At 53.5% G+C, this 20,973-nt stretch overlaps 4 pseudogenes; all 4 read left to right on the top strand.

The window, feature by feature from the left end:
* Positions 1-2,596: 2,596 nt before the first annotated feature.
* Positions 2,597-2,716, top strand: LOC147359927 (5S ribosomal RNA; annotated as a pseudogene).
* Positions 2,717-6,183: 3,467 nt separating this feature from the next.
* Positions 6,184-6,303, top strand: LOC147359926 (5S ribosomal RNA; annotated as a pseudogene).
* A 3,451-nt stretch (positions 6,304-9,754) lies between these two features.
* LOC147359925 (5S ribosomal RNA) lies at positions 9,755-9,874 on the top strand (annotated as a pseudogene).
* A 3,458-nt stretch (positions 9,875-13,332) lies between these two features.
* LOC147359924 (5S ribosomal RNA) lies at positions 13,333-13,452 on the top strand (annotated as a pseudogene).
* Positions 13,453-20,973: the final 7,521 nt, after the last annotated feature.

Below are 20,973 nucleotides of genomic sequence, written 5' to 3'. Positions count from 1 at the left end.
CCTGGTCACATAGCCTTCCAAGATGCTATTTTCCCTGCCTGAAATTCTTCCTGCATCTCAACCCTGGTTTACCTAGGTTCAACCTATGGACCTCAACGAAATGGTGCCTCTGGAAAGCCTTCCCTGACACCCAGGTTTTGTGGTGAGGGAAGAGGCCCCTCTATAGGTTCTCAAAGGGTCTGCCTGTGATGTATCATTAGAGTCGTCTCAGTGAAAGCAGGAACTCTGTGTCTTCTTCTCTCCGCCTTCTATTCCCTGAAACTTATTACATGCCTCCTAGCTCATCGTAGGTGCTCAGTATTTACTTAGTGTGTGAAAGACAGAAAAGCTCTTGGAAGCCTCAAGGGGTCACTTGGCTCGGCACTTTTGATCTCTTTGTATATTTGGCGATTCAATTCTTTCCTTTCCTGGGTTGATGGGTACACTATATTCGAGGCACAATCTAAGGCATGAAGACATATCCATACATAGAGGGTCTTGCTTTCAAGGAACTCGTACAGCAGATTTCTACAAGTTAGGGCTTTTCAAATGCTCTAGAAGCATGTGAACGTTCAGTAGGCTCCATTTTCATTTCAAAGAAAGATCGTTTGACTTCCATAGCAAAGGTGGAGACCTTCCAACGTTGAGTCCAATACTTATACCTTGACCATTTCAGGCAAGTCTTGTGGTTCCTTCTGGAGGTGTGTGGCTCTTGCAGAAATGTGAAGATCTTCCATCGTCCTCAGACTTTGGTGTCATTTGCAATCATCCAGAAAGCTTCCAGGTCTAGGTTCCAGACCACCAGCACACACAGTCAGTAGCCAACGGAGTGGATTCCAGGAATACGCATTGTTCACCGGCATTACCGTTGATATTGTTGCTGCACACTCAATGCAGTGGGCAGGGCCTGGATTGTCCACTGGGTCTCATGTGGAATGGAAAGAAGGGCTCCCCCCCTCCCCCCCCCCCACACACACACCACCCACCCCCACTGTTGACAGCCTTGTGACGAGAAACGGTCCCCGAAACAAGAATCAGACAAACCAGAGAAGCCCAGATGATAGTCCTTGAGATGAAGGAACTAAGCAGCTGGTTGCGATGGCACCAAGGGGAAAGGTTGCTCTTTGTGTCTGCCCCTCTACTCCTTTCTTCCTGGACGCCTTAGGGTTTTGTCATGGAGATTTGAAATAAAGTGCACAAAAGTCATATGTGTTGAATCAAGATTTTGCATTTAACCATCTCTCAAAAAGGAAGAGAGCTTCACCTGCACATGTTTCTTTCAAAACCGTCAATTGCTTTTCAATTCTGGGGTTTCTCTCTTGCCTTGTTCAGTTAGCCTTAACAGTAAAAATCCACGAAAACTACATAAAGATTCAAAGATACCAACAAAGGACAGCTTCTGTTTTTGAAATCATCTTTCCATTTAGTAGAACACGAGCTCTATTCTTTGTATTTTGCCTAGGGAATTAGCAATGTCCTGGTTCAGATGGCAAGGCATCCGCGCGCAGGAGACTGGGGTTTGATCCCTGGGTCGGGAAGATCCCGCCGGAGAAGGAAATGGCAACCCACTCCCAGTATCCTCGCCTGGGAAATGCCACGGACAGAGGAGCCTGATGGGCCGCAGTCCATGGGTTGTATTAAAGTTGGGCTCAACCCAGCAACTACGAACACAAGTCTTTCCAAAGACCACACTCAAGTGTGTGTGTGTGTGTGTGTGTGTGTGTGTGTGTGTTGTGTGTGTGTGTGTGTGTATCTCCTCTTGCCGTCTTGGAGTCTGTCTCGGAATCTTCATGTATTTCTGCCTCTGTATCTCCTGACAGCCAGCCGCCGGCCCGTTCGTCTGGCCCCGGCCTCTCCCAGGCGCTCTGGCTCTGGCTGAGGAGCTTGCGCAGGCCAGCTGTCTCCCTTGGCGTGGGTGCGTGCGAGTGTCTGTGTGTCTGTCTGTGTGCCTGCCTGTGGCTCGTCTGCTCTCTCAGGAAGGTCGAGGGCTTGGCGTGGGGGCAAAGGGGGGGCCTCGGTAGTGCGAAGGGGAGGGGCTGAGGCGCTCCGGTCGACCGCGCCTCCCTGGCTTCTGGTGGGTTTGGGCACCGGACAGGTGCCGGGCAAGTTGGGCGCTCAAGTTTCGCTGCGTCTAGGCCCGCAGGAGGTTCAGAGGCCCCTGGGCCGCGGGGGTTGGGAGGCGGCGGGCGCCGAAGACCGACACCTCCGGGGCCGCGCGGGCCTGAGCAGCGAATGGGATCGGGGGGGAGGCCCGGGTCAGCGAGCGCGGCCGGGTCTGGAGTGGCCGCGGGTGGGAGGGCGCCGAGACCTCCGCACCCCTCAGCCCAGCCCCCAGGCCCTGCGCGCACGCACGCACGCACGCCCTCCCGGTCAATGGGGGGTCCTGGAAGCCCCTCGGGCCCCCGGGCCCGGCCAGGCGCTTGCTGGTCTGGTGTTGGCGGTGTTCGGGGGGGGGGGGCGGGCCGGCGTCAGCAGGCTGGAGTCCGGTCGCGGGTCGTGCGGCTCAAGTACAGCATGCCCCGCGACGAGAGGTGCGGCCCGTTGGCCCGACCTGCAGGGCAGAGCGAAAGGGAGGCGAAGCGCAAGGCTCTTAGGGCGCCCCGAGCCAACCGCCACCGTCTCAGGCCGTATCAGCCTGAAGGCGCCCGATCTCGTCTGATCTCGGAAGCTAAGCAGGGTCGGGCCTGGTTAGTATCTTGGATGGGAGACCACCTGGGAATCCCGGGTGCTCGAGGCTTTTTGCCTACCAGAAGAGGTCCTTTAGCCCCCGCCGCGCGTCCCGATTCTTGGATCCCCCCCCGCAGCCCCAGCCCCTCCCGGGCCGCGGGGAGCGGGTGGCCGGGGCCCCGACTCCCGCTGCAGACCTGGGTTGCCTCCGCGCGGCCCGCGAGCCCCTCCGCATTCGCATTCGGCTTCCAGGACACCCGACGACCGGCAGTCCCGTCTCCACCTGGGGCTCCTTTGGCTTGCCTCAGGCAATCCCGGGGCTTGCACCGACTCCAGCCAGAGCCCCGGCCCCCGCCCCACCCCCTGCCTCGAGGCGATCGCGCATGCGCATGTGCGCGCGCACGCACAGATAGATGTGCCCAAACGGGGCATCTATCTTGTTCACTTATACCGTGGGTGGATCTATGCCTGGGAGTCGGACTGCTGGACCATAGGCTACTTCCACTTTTAGTTCCTTCGGGAACCTCCATATTCTTTTCCATACCGGCTCTACCCACGCCCATTCCTACTCACCGTGGAGGAGAGTTCCCTTTGCTCCACATCTTCTCCAGCATCGGTTATTGACAGACATCGCAGTGAGGCCCAGCCGGACTCATGTGAAGTGGTCCCTCCTTGGAGTTTGGAGTTGAGCCTCTCCAATCATTAGTGACGTGGAGCAAGATGACCTTTTGGAAATGCAGATGCAATGCTGTCACCTCCCTGCTCCAACGGCTCTCGTATTTTCCCAGCATATTGAAGATACGACCACTTCCCTTCAGGCTTGCTCCTCACGTTCTTCTCTGATGTCTTTTGCCTGGAATGCCCTCTGCACTCTTTGGCTTCCATCCCATAGGGCATTTTTCGTTTCTTGAATGTCCTAAGTTTCCCTGGTCACATAGCCTTCCAAGATGCTATTTTCCCTGCCTGAAATTCTTCCTGCATCTCAACCCTGGTTTACCTAGGTTCAACCTATGGACCTCAACGAAATGGTGCCTCTGGAAAGCCTTCCCTGACACCCAGGTTTTGTGGTGAGGGAAGAGGCCCCTCTATAGGTTCTCAAAGGGTCTGCCTGTGATGTATCATTAGAGTCGTCTCAGTGAAAGCAGGAACTCTGTGTCTTCTTCTCTCCGCCTTCTATTCCCTGAAACTTATTACATGCCTCCTAGCTCATCGTAGGTGCTCAGTATTTACTTAGTGTGTGAAAGACAGAAAAGCTCTTGGAAGCCTCAAGGGGTCACTTGGCTCGGCACTTTTGATCTCTTTGTATATTTGGCGATTCAATTCTTTCCTTTCCTGGGTTGATGGGTACACTATATTCGAGGCACAATCTAAGGCATGAAGACATATCCATACATAGAGGGTCTTGCTTTCAAGGAACTCGTACAGCAGATTTCTACAAGTTAGGGCTTTTCAAATGCTCTAGAAGCATGTGAACGTTCAGTAGGCTCCATTTTCATTTCAAAGAAAGATCGTTTGACTTCCATAGCAAAGGTGGAGACCTTCCAACGTTGAGTCCAATACTTATACCTTGACCATTTCAGGCAAGTCTTGTGGTTCCTTCTGGAGGTGTGTGGCTCTTGCAGAAATGTGAAGATCTTCCATCGTCCTCAGACTTTGGTGTCATTTGCAATCATCCAGAAAGCTTCCAGGTCTAGGTTCCAGACCACCAGCACACACAGTCAGTAGCCAACGGAGTGGATTCCAGGAATACGCATTGTTCACCGGCATTACCGTTGATATTGTTGCTGCACACTCAATGCAGTGGGCAGGGCCTGGATTGTCCACTGGGTCTCATGTGGAATGGAAAGAAGGGCTCCCCCCCTCCCCCCCCCCCACACACACACCACCCACCCCCACTGTTGACAGCCTTGTGACGAGAAACGGTCCCCGAAACAAGAATCAGACAAACCAGAGAAGCCCAGATGATAGTCCTTGAGATGAAGGAACTAAGCAGCTGGTTGCGATGGCACCAAGGGGAAAGGTTGCTCTTTGTGTCTGCCCCTCTACTCCTTTCTTCCTGGACGCCTTAGGGTTTTGTCATGGAGATTTGAAATAAAGTGCACAAAAGTCATATGTGTTGAATCAAGATTTTGCATTTAACCATCTCTCAAAAAGGAAGAGAGCTTCACCTGCACATGTTTCTTTCAAAACCGTCAATTGCTTTTCAATTCTGGGGTTTCTCTCTTGCCTTGTTCAGTTAGCCTTAACAGTAAAAATCCACGAAAACTACATAAAGATTCAAAGATACCAACAAAGGACAGCTTCTGTTTTTGAAATCATCTTTCCATTTAGTAGAACACGAGCTCTATTCTTTGTATTTTGCCTAGGGAATTAGCAATGTCCTGGTTCAGATGGCAAGGCATCCGCGCGCAGGAGACTGGGGTTTGATCCCTGGGTCGGGAAGATCCCGCCGGAGAAGGAAATGGCAACCCACTCCCAGTATCCTCGCCTGGGAAATGCCACGGACAGAGGAGCCTGATGGGCCGCAGTCCATGGGTTGTATTAAAGTTGGGCTCAACCCAGCAACTACGAACACAAGTCTTTCCAAAGACCACACTCAAGTGTGTGTGTGTGTGTGTGTGTGTGTGTGTGTGTGTGTGTGTGTGTGTGTGTTGTGTGTGTGTGTGTGTGTATCTCCTCTTGCCGTCTTGGAGTCTGTCTCGGAATCTTCATGTATTTCTGCCTCTGTATCTCCTGACAGCCAGCCGCCGGCCCGTTCGTCTGGCCCCGGCCTCTCCCAGGCGCTCTGGCTCTGGCTGAGGAGCTTGCGCAGGCCAGCTGTCTCCCTTGGCGTGGGTGCGTGCGAGTGTCTGTGTGTCTGTCTGTGTGCCTGCCTGTGGCTCGTCTGCTCTCTCAGGAAGGTCGAGGGCTTGGCGTGGGGGCAAAGGGGGGGCCTCGGTAGTGCGAAGGGGAGGGGCTGAGGCGCTCCGGTCGACCGCGCCTCCCTGGCTTCTGGTGGGTTTGGGCACCGGACAGGTGCCGGGCAAGTTGGGCGCTCAAGTTTCGCTGCGTCTAGGCCCGCAGGAGGTTCAGAGGCCCCTGGGCCGCGGGGGTTGGGAGGCGGCGGGCGCCGAAGACCGACACCTCCGGGGCCGCGCGGGCCTGAGCAGCGAATGGGATCGGGGGGGAGGCCCGGGTCAGCGAGCGCGGCCGGGTCTGGAGTGGCCGCGGGTGGGAGGGCGCCGAGACCTCCGCACCCCTCAGCCCAGCCCCCAGGCCCTGCGCGCACGCACGCACGCACGCCCTCCCGGTCAATGGGGGGTCCTGGAAGCCCCTCGGGCCCCCGGGCCCGGCCAGGCGCTTGCTGGTCTGGTGTTGGCGGTGTTCGGGGGGGGGGGGCGGGCCGGCGTCAGCAGGCTGGAGTCCGGTCGCGGGTCGTGCGGCTCAAGTACAGCATGCCCCGCGACGAGAGGTGCGGCCCGTTGGCCCGACCTGCAGGGCAGAGCGAAAGGGAGGCGAAGCGCAAGGCTCTTAGGGCGCCCCGAGCCAACCGCCACCGTCTCAGGCCGTATCAGCCTGAAGGCGCCCGATCTCGTCTGATCTCGGAAGCTAAGCAGGGTCGGGCCTGGTTAGTATCTTGGATGGGAGACCACCTGGGAATCCCGGGTGCTCGAGGCTTTTTGCCTACCAGAAGAGGTCCTTTAGCCCCCGCCGCGCGTCCCGATTCTTGGATCCCCCCCCGCAGCCCCAGCCCCTCCCGGGCCGCGGGGAGCGGGTGGCCGGGGCCCCGACTCCCGCTGCAGACCTGGGTTGCCTCCGCGCGGCCCGCGAGCCCCTCCGCATTCGCATTCGGCTTCCAGGACACCCGACGACCGGCAGTCCCGTCTCCACCTGGGGCTCCTTTGGCTTGCCTCAGGCAATCCCGGGGCTTGCACCGACTCCAGCCAGAGCCCCGGCCCCCGCCCCACCCCCTGCCTCGAGGCGATCGCGCATGCGCATGTGCGCGCGCACGCACAGATAGATGTGCCCAAACGGGGCATCTATCTTGTTCACTTATACCGTGGGTGGATCTATGCCTGGGAGTCGGACTGCTGGACCATAGGCTACTTCCACTTTTAGTTCCTTCGGGAACCTCCATATTCTTTTCCATACCGGCTCTACCCACGCCCATTCCTACTCACCGTGGAGGAGAGTTCCCTTTGCTCCACATCTTCTCCAGCATCGGTTATTGACAGACATCGCAGTGAGGCCCAGCCGGACTCATGTGAAGTGGTCCCTCCTTGGAGTTTGGAGTTGAGCCTCTCCAATCATTAGTGACGTGGAGCAAGATGACCTTTTGGAAATGCAGATGCAATGCTGTCACCTCCCTGCTCCAACGGCTCTCGTATTTTCCCAGCATATTGAAGATACGACCACTTCCCTTCAGGCTTGCTCCTCACGTTCTTCTCTGATGTCTTTTGCCTGGAATGCCCTCTGCACTCTTTGGCTTCCATCCCATAGGGCATTTTTCGTTTCTTGAATGTCCTAAGTTTCCCTGGTCACATAGCCTTCCAAGATGCTATTTTCCCTGCCTGAAATTCTTCCTGCATCTCAACCCTGGTTTACCTAGGTTCAACCTATGGACCTCAACGAAATGGTGCCTCTGGAAAGCCTTCCCTGACACCCAGGTTTTGTGGTGAGGGAAGAGGCCCCTCTATAGGTTCTCAAAGGGTCTGCCTGTGATGTATCATTAGAGTCGTCTCAGTGAAAGCAGGAACTCTGTGTCTTCTTCTCTCCGCCTTCTATTCCCTGAAACTTATTACATGCCTCCTAGCTCATCGTAGGTGCTCAGTATTTACTTAGTGTGTGAAAGACAGAAAAGCTCTTGGAAGCCTCAAGGGGTCACTTGGCTCGGCACTTTTGATCTCTTTGTATATTTGGCGATTCAATTCTTTCCTTTCCTGGGTTGATGGGTACACTATATTCGAGGCACAATCTAAGGCATGAAGACATATCCATACATAGAGGGTCTTGCTTTCAAGGAACTCGTACAGCAGATTTCTACAAGTTAGGGCTTTTCAAATGCTCTAGAAGCATGTGAACGTTCAGTAGGCTCCATTTTCATTTCAAAGAAAGATCGTTTGACTTCCATAGCAAAGGTGGAGACCTTCCAACGTTGAGTCCAATACTTATACCTTGACCATTTCAGGCAAGTCTTGTGGTTCCTTCTGGAGGTGTGTGGCTCTTGCAGAAATGTGAAGATCTTCCATCGTCCTCAGACTTTGGTGTCATTTGCAATCATCCAGAAAGCTTCCAGGTCTAGGTTCCAGACCACCAGCACACACAGTCAGTAGCCAACGGAGTGGATTCCAGGAATACGCATTGTTCACCGGCATTACCGTTGATATTGTTGCTGCACACTCAATGCAGTGGGCAGGGCCTGGATTGTCCACTGGGTCTCATGTGGAATGGAAAGAAGGGCTCCCCCCCTCCCCCCCCCCCACACACACACCACCCACCCCCACTGTTGACAGCCTTGTGACGAGAAACGGTCCCCGAAACAAGAATCAGACAAACCAGAGAAGCCCAGATGATAGTCCTTGAGATGAAGGAACTAAGCAGCTGGTTGCGATGGCACCAAGGGGAAAGGTTGCTCTTTGTGTCTGCCCCTCTACTCCTTTCTTCCTGGACGCCTTAGGGTTTTGTCATGGAGATTTGAAATAAAGTGCACAAAAGTCATATGTGTTGAATCAAGATTTTGCATTTAACCATCTCTCAAAAAGGAAGAGAGCTTCACCTGCACATGTTTCTTTCAAAACCGTCAATTGCTTTTCAATTCTGGGGTTTCTCTCTTGCCTTGTTCAGTTAGCCTTAACAGTAAAAATCCACGAAAACTACATAAAGATTCAAAGATACCAACAAAGGACAGCTTCTGTTTTTGAAATCATCTTTCCATTTAGTAGAACACGAGCTCTATTCTTTGTATTTTGCCTAGGGAATTAGCAATGTCCTGGTTCAGATGGCAAGGCATCCGCGCGCAGGAGACTGGGGTTTGATCCCTGGGTCGGGAAGATCCCGCCGGAGAAGGAAATGGCAACCCACTCCCAGTATCCTCGCCTGGGAAATGCCACGGACAGAGGAGCCTGATGGGCCGCAGTCCATGGGTTGTATTAAAGTTGGGCTCAACCCAGCAACTACGAACACAAGTCTTTCCAAAGACCACACTCAAGTGTGTGTGTGTGTGTGTGTGTGTGTGTGTGTGTGTTGTGTGTGTGTGTGTGTGTATCTCCTCTTGCCGTCTTGGAGTCTGTCTCGGAATCTTCATGTATTTCTGCCTCTGTATCTCCTGACAGCCAGCCGCCGGCCCGTTCGTCTGGCCCCGGCCTCTCCCAGGCGCTCTGGCTCTGGCTGAGGAGCTTGCGCAGGCCAGCTGTCTCCCTTGGCGTGGGTGCGTGCGAGTGTCTGTGTGTCTGTCTGTGTGCCTGCCTGTGGCTCGTCTGCTCTCTCAGGAAGGTCGAGGGCTTGGCGTGGGGGCAAAGGGGGGGCCTCGGTAGTGCGAAGGGGAGGGGCTGAGGCGCTCCGGTCGACCGCGCCTCCCTGGCTTCTGGTGGGTTTGGGCACCGGACAGGTGCCGGGCAAGTTGGGCGCTCAAGTTTCGCTGCGTCTAGGCCCGCAGGAGGTTCAGAGGCCCCTGGGCCGCGGGGGTTGGGAGGCGGCGGGCGCCGAAGACCGACACCTCCGGGGCCGCGCGGGCCTGAGCAGCGAATGGGATCGGGGGGGAGGCCCGGGTCAGCGAGCGCGGCCGGGTCTGGAGTGGCCGCGGGTGGGAGGGCGCCGAGACCTCCGCACCCCTCAGCCCAGCCCCCAGGCCCTGCGCGCACGCACGCACGCACGCCCTCCCGGTCAATGGGGGGTCCTGGAAGCCCCTCGGGCCCCCGGGCCCGGCCAGGCGCTTGCTGGTCTGGTGTTGGCGGTGTTCGGGGGGGGGGGGCGGGCCGGCGTCAGCAGGCTGGAGTCCGGTCGCGGGTCGTGCGGCTCAAGTACAGCATGCCCCGCGACGAGAGGTGCGGCCCGTTGGCCCGACCTGCAGGGCAGAGCGAAAGGGAGGCGAAGCGCAAGGCTCTTAGGGCGCCCCGAGCCAACCGCCACCGTCTCAGGCCGTATCAGCCTGAAGGTGCCCGATCTCGTCTGATCTCGGAAGCTAAGCAGGGTCGGGCCTGGTTAGTATCTTGGATGGGAGACCACCTGGGAATCCCGGGTGCTCGAGGCTTTTTGCCTACCAGAAGAGGTCCTTTAGCCCCCGCCGCGCGTCCCGATTCTTGGATCCCCCCCCGCAGCCCCAGCCCCTCCCGGGCCGCGGGGAGCGGGTGGCCGGGGCCCCGACTCCCGCTGCAGACCTGGGTTGCCTCCGCGCGGCCCGCGAGCCCCTCCGCATTCGCATTCGGCTTCCAGGACACCCGACGACCGGCAGTCCCGTCTCCACCTGGGGCTCCTTTGGCTTGCCTCAGGCAATCCCGGGGCTTGCACCGACTCCAGCCAGAGCCCCGGCCCCCGCCCCACCCCCTGCCTCGAGGCGATCGCGCATGCGCATGTGCGCGCGCACGCACAGATAGATGTGCCCAAACGGGGCATCTATCTTGTTCACTTATACCGTGGGTGGATCTATGCCTGGGAGTCGGACTGCTGGACCATAGGCTACTTCCACTTTTAGTTCCTTCGGGAACCTCCATATTCTTTTCCATACCGGCTCTACCCACGCCCATTCCTACTCACCGTGGAGGAGAGTTCCCTTTGCTCCACATCTTCTCCAGCATCGGTTATTGACAGACATCGCAGTGAGGCCCAGCCGGACTCATGTGAAGTGGTCCCTCCTTGGAGTTTGGAGTTGAGCCTCTCCAATCATTAGTGACGTGGAGCAAGATGACCTTTTGGAAATGCAGATGCAATGCTGTCACCTCCCTGCTCCAACGGCTCTCGTATTTTCCCAGCATATTGAAGATACGACCACTTCCCTTCAGGCTTGCTCCTCACGTTCTTCTCTGATGTCTTTTGCCTGGAATGCCCTCTGCACTCTTTGGCTTCCATCCCATAGGGCATTTTTCGTTTCTTGAATGTCCTAAGTTTCCCTGGTCACATAGCCTTCCAAGATGCTATTTTCCCTGCCTGAAATTCTTCCTGCATCTCAACCCTGGTTTACCTAGGTTCAACCTATGGACCTCAACGAAATGGTGCCTCTGGAAAGCCTTCCCTGACACCCAGGTTTTGTGGTGAGGGAAGAGGCCCCTCTATAGGTTCTCAAAGGGTCTGCCTGTGATGTATCATTAGAGTCGTCTCAGTGAAAGCAGGAACTCTGTGTCTTCTTCTCTCCGCCTTCTATTCCCTGAAACTTATTACATGCCTCCTAGCTCATCGTAGGTGCTCAGTATTTACTTAGTGTGTGAAAGACAGAAAAGCTCTTGGAAGCCTCAAGGGGTCACTTGGCTCGGCACTTTTGATCTCTTTGTATATTTGGCGATTCAATTCTTTCCTTTCCTGGGTTGATGGGTACACTATATTCGAGGCACAATCTAAGGCATGAAGACATATCCATACATAGAGGGTCTTGCTTTCAAGGAACTCGTACAGCAGATTTCTACAAGTTAGGGCTTTTCAAATGCTCTAGAAGCATGTGAACGTTCAGTAGGCTCCATTTTCATTTCAAAGAAAGATCGTTTGACTTCCATAGCAAAGGTGGAGACCTTCCAACGTTGAGTCCAATACTTATACCTTGACCATTTCAGGCAAGTCTTGTGGTTCCTTCTGGAGGTGTGTGGCTCTTGCAGAAATGTGAAGATCTTCCATCGTCCTCAGACTTTGGTGTCATTTGCAATCATCCAGAAAGCTTCCAGGTCTAGGTTCCAGACCACCAGCACACACAGTCAGTAGCCAACGGAGTGGATTCCAGGAATACGCATTGTTCACCGGCATTACCGTTGATATTGTTGCTGCACACTCAATGCAGTGGGCAGGGCCTGGATTGTCCACTGGGTCTCATGTGGAATGGAAAGAAGGGCTCCCCCCCTCCCCCCCCCCCACACACACACCACCCACCCCCACTGTTGACAGCCTTGTGACGAGAAACGGTCCCCGAAACAAGAATCAGACAAACCAGAGAAGCCCAGATGATAGTCCTTGAGATGAAGGAACTAAGCAGCTGGTTGCGATGGCACCAAGGGGAAAGGTTGCTCTTTGTGTCTGCCCCTCTACTCCTTTCTTCCTGGACGCCTTAGGGTTTTGTCATGGAGATTTGAAATAAAGTGCACAAAAGTCATATGTGTTGAATCAAGATTTTGCATTTAACCATCTCTCAAAAAGGAAGAGAGCTTCACCTGCACATGTTTCTTTCAAAACCGTCAATTGCTTTTCAATTCTGGGGTTTCTCTCTTGCCTTGTTCAGTTAGCCTTAACAGTAAAAATCCACGAAAACTACATAAAGATTCAAAGATACCAACAAAGGACAGCTTCTGTTTTTGAAATCATCTTTCCATTTAGTAGAACACGAGCTCTATTCTTTGTATTTTGCCTAGGGAATTAGCAATGTCCTGGTTCAGATGGCAAGGCATCCGCGCGCAGGAGACTGGGGTTTGATCCCTGGGTCGGGAAGATCCCGCCGGAGAAGGAAATGGCAACCCACTCCCAGTATCCTCGCCTGGGAAATGCCACGGACAGAGGAGCCTGATGGGCCGCAGTCCATGGGTTGTATTAAAGTTGGGCTCAACCCAGCAACTACGAACACAAGTCTTTCCAAAGACCACACTCAAGTGTGTGTGTGTGTGTGTGTGTGTGTGTGTGTGTGTGTGTGTGTTGTGTGTGTGTGTGTGTGTATCTCCTCTTGCCGTCTTGGAGTCTGTCTCGGAATCTTCATGTATTTCTGCCTCTGTATCTCCTGACAGCCAGCCGCCGGCCCGTTCGTCTGGCCCCGGCCTCTCCCAGGCGCTCTGGCTCTGGCTGAGGAGCTTGCGCAGGCCAGCTGTCTCCCTTGGCGTGGGTGCGTGCGAGTGTCTGTGTGTCTGTCTGTGTGCCTGCCTGTGGCTCGTCTGCTCTCTCAGGAAGGTCGAGGGCTTGGCGTGGGGGCAAAGGGGGGGCCTCGGTAGTGCGAAGGGGAGGGGCTGAGGCGCTCCGGTCGACCGCGCCTCCCTGGCTTCTGGTGGGTTTGGGCACCGGACAGGTGCCGGGCAAGTTGGGCGCTCAAGTTTCGCTGCGTCTAGGCCCGCAGGAGGTTCAGAGGCCCCTGGGCCGCGGGGGTTGGGAGGCGGCGGGCGCCGAAGACCGACACCTCCGGGGCCGCGCGGGCCTGAGCAGCGAATGGGATCGGGGGGGAGGCCCGGGTCAGCGAGCGCGGCCGGGTCTGGAGTGGCCGCGGGTGGGAGGGCGCCGAGACCTCCGCACCCCTCAGCCCAGCCCCCAGGCCCTGCGCGCACGCACGCACGCACGCCCTCCCGGTCAATGGGGGGTCCTGGAAGCCCCTCGGGCCCCCGGGCCCGGCCAGGCGCTTGCTGGTCTGGTGTTGGCGGTGTTCGGGGGGGGGGGCGGGCCGGCGTCAGCAGGCTGGAGTCCGGTCGCGGGTCGTGCGGCTCAAGTACAGCATGCCCCGCGACGAGAGGTGCGGCCCGTTGGCCCGACCTGCAGGGCAGAGCGAAAGGGAGGCGAAGCGCAAGGCTCTTAGGGCGCCCCGAGCCAACCGCCACCGTCTCAGGCCGTATCAGCCTGAAGGCGCCCGATCTCGTCTGATCTCGGAAGCTAAGCAGGGTCGGGCCTGGTTAGTATCTTGGATGGGAGACCACCTGGGAATCCCGGGTGCTCGAGGCTTTTTGCCTACCAGAAGAGGTCCTTTAGCCCCCGCCGCGCGTCCCGATTCTTGGATCCCCCCCCGCAGCCCCAGCCCCTCCCGGGCCGCGGGGAGCGGGTGGCCGGGGCCCCGACTCCCGCTGCAGACCTGGGTTGCCTCCGCGCGGCCCGCGAGCCCCTCCGCATTCGCATTCGGCTTCCAGGACACCCGACGACCGGCAGTCCCGTCTCCACCTGGGGCTCCTTTGGCTTGCCTCAGGCAATCCCGGGGCTTGCACCGACTCCAGCCAGAGCCCCGGCCCCCGCCCCACCCCCTGCCTCGAGGCGATCGCGCATGCGCATGTGCGCGCGCACGCACAGATAGATGTGCCCAAACGGGGCATCTATCTTGTTCACTTATACCGTGGGTGGATCTATGCCTGGGAGTCGGACTGCTGGACCATAGGCTACTTCCACTTTTAGTTCCTTCGGGAACCTCCATATTCTTTTCCATACCGGCTCTACCCACGCCCATTCCTACTCACCGTGGAGGAGAGTTCCCTTTGCTCCACATCTTCTCCAGCATCGGTTATTGACAGACATCGCAGTGAGGCCCAGCCGGACTCATGTGAAGTGGTCCCTCCTTGGAGTTTGGAGTTGAGCCTCTCCAATCATTAGTGACGTGGAGCAAGATGACCTTTTGGAAATGCAGATGCAATGCTGTCACCTCCCTGCTCCAACGGCTCTCGTATTTTCCCAGCATATTGAAGATACGACCACTTCCCTTCAGGCTTGCTCCTCACGTTCTTCTCTGATGTCTTTTGCCTGGAATGCCCTCTGCACTCTTTGGCTTCCATCCCATAGGGCATTTTTCGTTTCTTGAATGTCCTAAGTTTCCCTGGTCACATAGCCTTCCAAGATGCTATTTTCCCTGCCTGAAATTCTTCCTGCATCTCAACCCTGGTTTACCTAGGTTCAACCTATGGACCTCAACGAAATGGTGCCTCTGGAAAGCCTTCCCTGACACCCAGGTTTTGTGGTGAGGGAAGAGGCCCCTCTATAGGTTCTCAAAGGGTCTGCCTGTGATGTATCATTAGAGTCGTCTCAGTGAAAGCAGGAACTCTGTGTCTTCTTCTCTCCGCCTTCTATTCCCTGAAACTTATTACATGCCTCCTAGCTCATCGTAGGTGCTCAGTATTTACTTAGTGTGTGAAAGACAGAAAAGCTCTTGGAAGCCTCAAGGGGTCACTTGGCTCGGCACTTTTGATCTCTTTGTATATTTGGCGATTCAATTCTTTCCTTTCCTGGGTTGATGGGTACACTATATTCGAGGCACAATCTAAGGCATGAAGACATATCCATACATAGAGGGTCTTGCTTTCAAGGAACTCGTACAGCAGATTTCTACAAGTTAGGGCTTTTCAAATGCTCTAGAAGCATGTGAACGTTCAGTAGGCTCCATTTTCATTTCAAAGAAAGATCGTTTGACTTCCATAGCAAAGGTGGAGACCTTCCAACGTTGAGTCCAATACTTATACCTTGACCATTTCAGGCAAGTCTTGTGGTTCCTTCTGGAGGTGTGTGGCTCTTGCAGAAATGTGAAGATCTTCCATCGTCCTCAGACTTTGGTGTCATTTGCAATCATCCAGAAAGCTTCCAGGTCTAGGTTCCAGACCACCAGCACACACAGTCAGTAGCCAACGGAGTGGATTCCAGGAATACGCATTGTTCACCGGCATTACCGTTGATATTGTTGCTGCACACTCAATGCAGTGGGCAGGGCCTGGATTGTCCACTGGGTCTCATGTGGAATGGAAAGAAGGGCTCCCCCCCTCCCCCCCCCCCACACACACACCACCCACCCCCACTGTTGACAGCCTTGTGACGAGAAACGGTCCCCGAAACAAGAATCAGACAAACCAGAGAAGCCCAGATGATAGTCCTTGAGATGAAGGAACTAAGCAGCTGGTTGCGATGGCACCAAGGGGAAAGGTTGCTCTTTGTGTCTGCCCCTCTACTCCTTTCTTCCTGGACGCCTTAGGGTTTTGTCATGGAGATTTGAAATAAAGTGCACAAAAGTCATATGTGTTGAATCAAGATTTTGCATTTAACCATCTCTCAAAAAGGAAGAGAGCTTCACCTGCACATGTTTCTTTCAAAACCGTCAATTGCTTTTCAATTCTGGGGTTTCTCTCTTGCCTTGTTCAGTTAGCCTTAACAGTAAAAATCCACGAAAACTACATAAAGATTCAAAGATACCAACAAAGGACAGCTTCTGTTTTTGAAATCATCTTTCCATTTAGTAGAACACGAGCTCTATTCTTTGTATTTTGCCTAGGGAATTAGCAATGTCCTGGTTCAGATGGCAAGGCATCCGCGCGCAGGAGACTGGGGTTTGATCCCTGGGTCGGGAAGATCCCGCCGGAGAAGGAAATGGCAACCCACTCCCAGTATCCTCGCCTGGGAAATGCCACGGACAGAGGAGCCTGATGGGCCGCAGTCCATGGGTTGTATTAAAGTTGGGCTCAACCCAGCAACTACGAACACAAGTCTTTCCAAAGACCACACTCAAGTGTGTGTGTGTGTGTGTGTGTGTGTGTGTGTGTGTTGTGTGTGTGTGTGTGTGTATCTCCTCTTGCCGTCTTGGAGTCTGTCTCGGAATCTTCATGTATTTCTGCCTCTGTATCTCCTGACAGCCAGCCGCCGGCCCGTTCGTCTGGCCCCGGCCTCTCCCAGGCGCTCTGGCTCTGGCTGAGGAGCTTGCGCAGGCCAGCTGTCTCCCTTGGCGTGGGTGCGTGCGAGTGTCTGTGTGTCTGTCTGTGTGCCTGCCTGTGGCTCGTCTGCTCTCTCAGGAAGGTCGAGGGCTTGGCGTGGGGGCAAAGGGGGGGCCTCGGTAGTGCGAAGGGGAGGGGCTGAGGCGCTCCGGTCGACCGCGCCTCCCTGGCTTCTGGTGGGTTTGGGCACCGGACAGGTGCCGGGCAAGTTGGGCGCTCAAGTTTCGCTGCGTCTAGGCCCGCAGGAGGTTCAGAGGCCCCTGGGCCGCGGGGGTTGGGAGGCGGCGGGCGCCGAAGACCGACACCTCCGGGGCCGCGCGGGCCTGAGCAACGAATGGGATCGGGGGGGGGGGGGCTGGATGGCCTGGCTCAGCGAGCGCGGCCGGGTCTGGAGTGGCCGCGGGTGGGAGGGCGCCGAGACCTCCGCACCCCTCAGCCCAGCCCCCAGGCCCCGCGCGCACGCGTATCCTGCCAGTTACTTCCTGGCACCAAACTGATTTTTCCTCAACATTGTTCAGTGCCTGTCATGGAGGGAAAGAGGGAGAGTTACTGAAAAAATATTCAAAGTCTCCTATAGGAAAATATTTTGAAATATTATATTTTAGAAGTATAGACTAGTAAATTTTTTTTAAAGTATTCATCCTATTATGTACAGGCTGTAAAATGCTATCAAGGGGCACTTTTGGATAAATACTTTAAAATATACGAGTCATTTTGGCCTGTGTGAAACAGACTAAATAGCCTAAGCCATGAGTTCCGTTTTAGTCTTAACTCAGATCAACTCGTGGTGGTGGTGGTGGTGGTGGTGGTCATTCGTTAAGTCGTGTTGGACTCCTTGTGACCCATGAACTGCAGCACGCCAGGCTTCCCTGTCCTTCACTATCAAAGAGCCCTGTCTTTTTCACTATCAAAGAGCCCTGTCTTTTTCGGCTACTGTTGTAAATCCCGTAGACTAGCTGATAAACAACAGAAAGTTGTTTCTTGTAGTCCTGGAGGCTGGGGAGTCCCAAGATCATCAGCAGGTGCCACGTCTGGTGAGTCATGTTTCCTGGTTCCTAGACTGCCTGCTGCTTCTCCCTGTCCTCGCAGCACGGGAGCCCATTCCTTCCTGGCCTGACCCCTCCCAGAGTGCCTGCCTCCTAGGATCATCACCACATGCGGGGTGAAGTTTGAGGGCCCATAAACTGTCAGCCCATTGCAGTCCCTAAGTATACTCTGCATTATTTCAGTCTTTTGAAATAATTCGAGCTTTCCTAATAGCCCAATACATGTTCTTTTTGTTATATGTTCGTTGGGCTCTTGAAAATAATATGTATCAGTGGGAATGCAGTGTTCCGTGTGTATCAGTTACATCAGGTATGTCACTCATGTAATTCAGCTTCCAGTAGCCACGTTGAGTAAAAGCAGAAGTAGGTGAAATTACCTGTAATATATTTTATTTTAACACACCCCAAATATTATCATTTCAGTGTGTAATCAACATGATAAAACCTAATGCAATAGTTCACGTTCTTTTTTTCATGCTAAGTCTTTAAAATCCAGCATGTGTTTCAGGCTTGCAGCGCATCTCATTGTAGAGCCAGCCACATTTCAGGTACTTCATGGTTGCAGGTGACTACGTACCAGGGAGCCCAGTTCCAGGAGAGATGTGTCTTTAACGTCTCCCACTGGGATTATGAACTCGGCTGTTACTCCTTTTCTATTTCTGTCAGTTTTTATGTATTGATATTTTGAGGTTATGTTATTAGGTACATTCAAGTTTAGAATCCTCATCTTCTTGCTAGACTGAACTTGTATTAGTATGAGATGTTCTTTTTTATTGCTAGTAATGCTTCTTTCTTTAGACACTATTTGACAGTGATGTTGCCACGTCAGTTTTCTGTCCGTGTTAGCTTGGGTATCTTTTACTTTCACCTGTCTAAAAGACCTTCCATCTTAACATGTACCTCTGAATAGTGTATAGTTTTCACTGGAATCAGTTTGAGTATTGGCTCTGTTTATAATGTTGATATTTCAGTGTGTAGACACCATGTTGCTGTGTGATTTCTGTTTGTCCCACCTAGTCTGTGTTCTTTGCTCTTGCCTTCTTTTAGAAGTATGAAGTGTTTCTCTAGTTCTGTGCTCCTCTGTCAGGTTGTTGGGTATACATTTGCAGACACAGCGTGTGTTTTACATTCAAGTCTAACTTAGTACTCTTACTGCCTCCCTGACACGACTGTTTCCTCCTTGTCACTGTCACACTTTAAACGGTTAGATATATTTTTGGCATTAACATCATTGTTTTGTAGAGTTAGTATTTACCCTCACAGTTACCTCATTGTTGGTCTTTACTTGTTTTTTATATTTCCATCAGAGACTACTTTTCTTTTTCCCAAAGCACTGCCTTAATATTTTTTTTTAGTTCATGTGTGTGGGTGATGAGTTGTCTCATTTCCATTTGCCCTCAAAGTCTCTATTTTGCTTTCACTTTCGAAGAGAGTTTTTGTTGGATGTAGAATTCCAGGTTGGTGGTTATTTGTTTTTCAGCATTTTACAGATGCCAGTCCATTATCTTCTCACTTCCTTGTTCTTGGAAAGTCAGCTCTCAGTGTTGTTGTGCCGTTTAAAGCCACACCCTTTTTCCTCTGAGTGCTTGAACATTTGCTTCTTGCCTTAGGCACCCGCAGAGCTGCTGAAACCAATGTGTGGTTTTCATTTTTGACTCAATGGTCTGATTCTTGAACCAACTCTTACCACTGTCCCTGTCAGTCAGTTCAGTCGCTCTGTGTCTGACCCGTTGCAACCCCATGGGCTGCAGCACGCCAGGCTTCCCTGTCCATCACCAACTCCTGGAGCTTGCTCAAGCTCATGTCCATCGAGTCGGTGATGCCATCCAACCAGCTCATCCTCTGTCGTCCCCTTCTCCTCCTGCCTTCAGTCTTCCCCATCATCAGGTTCTTTTCCAATGAGTCAGCTCTTTGCATCAGGTGGCCAAAGTATTGGAGCTTCAGCATCAGTCTTTCCAATGAATATTCAGGACTGATTTGCATTAGGATTGACTGACTGATTGGATCTCCTAGTAGTCCATGGGGCTCTCAAGAGTCTTCTCCAATTCCCCAGTTCAGAAGCATTGATTCTTTGGCATTCAGCCTTCTTCATGGGCCAACTCTCACATCCATACATGACTACTGGAAAAACCATAGCTTTGACTAAATGAACCTTTGTTGGCAGAGTAACGTCTCTGCTTTTTAATATGCTGTCTAGATTTGTCATAGGTTTCCTTCCGAGGAGCAAGCATCTTTTAATTTCACCATCTGCAGTAATTTCGGAGCCCAAGAAAATAAAGTGTGTCACTGTTTCCACTGTTTTCCCATTTATTTGCCATGAAGTGATGGGGCTGGATGCTATGATCTTCATTTTTTGAATGTTGAGTTTTATGCCAGCTTTTTCACTCTCCCCTTTCACTTTCACAAAGAGGCTCTTTAGTTTCAGCCCCTGGAGGCATTTCTTATTCCCCTTTCTGTCTTTTCTCCACCATGAGGGTCCCCATTTATAGTTTTTAACAACATAGTTTAACAACAGATTCCTTCAATACATTCTATCCCTTTTCCCTCTTATATATATATTGTAACCGATCCGTCCTTCAGTTCACTGATCGTCTCTTCAGCTACATCCAATCTGATGTTAAGCCCAGAGACTGAGTTCTTAAATTCAGTCACTGTTATTGTAAAGTTCTAGATTGGTTTTGATTCTCAGAAATTTTTCCTTTTGTCAAGTATATTTTTGAACAGGTGACATTTGCATCTGATACCTCTAGCATACCTCTGATACGCTGATATATATCTCATACCTCTGGATCTGGTTCAGTTCTTTTTCTCTTGGTCCTGTTTGTTGTTACACCCTCTTTTGCTTGTTTGGTTGCATGTTGGACATTATGTTTGGAAAACCCTAGAGGTTCTGAGTGATGCTGCTTTCTCCAGAGTTTCCTCTGACGCAGACCTCCAGTGGGGACAGAGCTGTCTGTTCACTCAGGGCCTGAGGGACTTGAGGCTTGGGGGTCCTTTTAAGCTCAGTCTCAGCAGCCTTCACCCACCTTCCCCCCCGACCCCAGGGAGGAGCTTTCCAGCGTCTCCAGTGTCTGGAAGCCTGGGGTGCCTCCCAGGGCCCCGTGTTCTCGGCAGGTCCTGAAGCCCACCGTCTCTCCTGAGCACCAGGAGGTGACTGATAGTCAGCGCTCAGCCGGTTTGGGCAGAGTGTTGGGTACGTTTTCTGACATCCAGACTGACTCGTCAGGCCTGCGCTTGACTTTTTGTCTCCACAGCCCAAGGAACCCTCCAGAGCTGTGTTAGCCAGCCCCCTCTGCTTGACTTTTTCCCTTCCTTTTCTTCACAGAGTCAGCTTTGCTCAGATGCCCCGAGGGAACGAGCGGCCCTCTCAGTCTCCAGCTCCCTCACTGAGCTTCGCTTTTGTTTGAAATCTTGGATTGTGGCTGCCTAAGGACCTCTTTTAAACCTTATTTAGCTTTTCTAGCTCTTGGTAGGCTGACCTACAAGATGCTTGCGTCTGTCACTGGAAGTGGAGACACCCTGGGGGGGGGGGGTCTTCTGTCATCTGAAGCCACATGTAACAGTCACAGTAATTGTCTTGATCAAGTTAATTTGATACCAGGGAAAACAAGAACCAGGGGTCCTTGCTTGGTACCCATGGCTGTGTTTCTGGTCAGAGTCCCCAGCTTGCCTGGGCTGTTTCAGTGCCACGTGAACTTGGGAAGGAGGTGGAGCAGGCGGCCCACGCGGCCTGGAGACAGAGG

The sequence above is a fragment of the Bos grunniens genome, chromosome 14 (genome assembly GCF_055505025.1).
Source record: "Bos grunniens cultivar Pamir isolate PY7600 chromosome 14, Bosgru_T2T1.0, whole genome shotgun sequence".
Taxonomy (NCBI): domain Eukaryota; kingdom Metazoa; phylum Chordata; class Mammalia; order Artiodactyla; family Bovidae; genus Bos; species Bos grunniens.
Note: the sequence above shows the minus strand (reverse complement) of the source record. Positions and strands in the feature narration are given on the sequence as shown.